Below are 2,280 nucleotides of genomic sequence, written 5' to 3'. Positions count from 1 at the left end.
TTTTGTTTAATTAAATTAATATTTAATGTTAAATTTTGATTTTGATAATTATCTATATATATCTAATTAAAACGTAGCTTTAAGTTTCAAATGATCTATAAATCCTAAATGTTTATTTTATTAAGATAAGTTTAAATTATAATGAAAGTAATGATTTACATCATGCTTTAACTAACTTTTTCTATATTTTTATCTCGAATTTTGTAGAACTTTTTTTTTAAACATTATGATTTTGTTTTCTCATAACTATGAACACTTAACGCTCTTGTGAGACATATGATGCTTACCGTTTACAAAATACTTAGAAATGAAATTTTATATATATATATATAAAATATTAGAAAATATATAAAATTCATCGCAAAGATAATATCTCGTATCGAAATACAAAGCACCGCCATGCGTCGTCGTGAGAACTTAATTTCAATGTTTAAGACAAACGTACTTTGAAAACGTTGTTGCCACACACAATTATTACATAAGAAATATTTTTTTTTAATGTCTTCTTGCGTAGGCACTGGAAAAGATAAATAGTAAGCTATCAAAAGTCGATTATATAAAATTATTACAAATATGCGATTAAAAAGTTACAAAAAAATTGAGATCAGTAAGTTTGTCTTTTACATTAATACAATACTTTAACCAATTCCTTGGTTTTATTTCAGAATAAGTAATCGGTAAGTAACGAAAATCACATAAAAAGCAGAAAAACATCATTGTTATGTTATCCGCAGCGACTTGAAAGTATTTAGGTTGATAACATGCGATATCATGATTTAAGCAATTGCGATGACGTTGCTTAAATTCTGCTCAATCATTCTATTTTATCTGATGTAAAAGCATCATATTTCCCGATTCGTCAAATGTAAAATTCTATTCATTCCAGAAGTTCTTGAATGATAATTGCATTTTGAAGTGTGATACAACCTTAATTATTAAAATCTTCCATCGCAAATAAAGGTAGGAATTATTATTGCTTGTTTCTCTTTATTTTTTTCTTCGAAATATGTAATATTTTTATACATTGGGAAAAAACCAATCGATAATTAGAATATTAAAAGCCTTGAGAGAAAGATAAAAAGAAAAATAACTTCTCTGAATTACGTTCACTGTAATAAGCAACAATTAACAATAAGGTACATATATGAAATATCCAGATAGCGACTGGTATATTCCATATATTTTCCGTGCAAGCTTTTTAGCAATAGAAATGTATCTTAAAAGGTAAAAAAATTAATTCAGCATTCAAAAGATATCAGCCATTCTTAAATTACAATATTAAAAAAGCTCTAATTTGCGCGAAATTGCTACAAATTATAAAAATGCACGCATGCGAATAGTAGCATTAATTAAATTAATGACATACGTTATGTGCGATAGTAAATTTGTAGAATTACTGATAATTGCAAGATAAAATATTAAACATTTATTAATATGTGTATATCATAACTAGACATCTTTAACGACACAATGTATTGACGATTTTGTTCGGTAATGAAAATTTATGATTCGGGCGACATAGTGACTATGCGTTGATGTCTCTTGATAGAAAGCGACGAGGTCAACGAGCTAGAAGTAACAGTCCGACCTTTCTTTCCAGTCTAATTCCGAATATAGAATCGAGATTCTTCGATTCGCAATTGTACAGATTCTTAGATGCGTAGATTTACAGTTGCGCGAATTGATGGATTCATCATAGAAAAGTTCTACACCGATATAATTAATAGTATCGCATCCGTACTTCAAAAGTAACACAACAAAAAAAGAATATTTGTTGTATTATCATAAATGAGTTAAATAAATATTACTCTATCAATAATCAAAACTGAATTAGTTTTATAAAAAAATCGTTAAAATGACAACTCAAAAAGATGATTTTACAAAAAAAGTTATCAAAATTTCACGACTCAAAAGGGCGATGTTTTTAGTTTTGAAAAAAATGACAAATAATATTTGATCACGCGAAGAATACACTCTTTTTACTATACTATAATATTACTATATAATATTACTTGATTAATAATTTTCTATCAAATTGAAACGTAGTTCTTTTCTGTTTCTATGAAATTTAATTTTTTGAGTTGTGTCATTTTTAAAATAAGAATTATTAAATGTTAATTAAAATTCTAGAATTTTGAAAAGAAGAAGAAAAATAGAAAGGAGCATAACAGTACATGGTTAAATAACATGACATAAATTACTAATTTTATTTTTTATTACTTTTACAATACATAAAATTAGATGTCTTAGTTTTCTATGCTTGCCCTCCTTTCTAAAATA

Source organism: Atta colombica, unplaced genomic scaffold (genome assembly GCF_001594045.1).
Source record: "Atta colombica isolate Treedump-2 unplaced genomic scaffold, Acol1.0 scaffold126, whole genome shotgun sequence".
Taxonomy (NCBI): domain Eukaryota; kingdom Metazoa; phylum Arthropoda; class Insecta; order Hymenoptera; family Formicidae; genus Atta; species Atta colombica.
The sequence above is the reverse complement of the archived record's forward strand: the minus strand, read 5'-3'. Positions refer to the sequence as shown.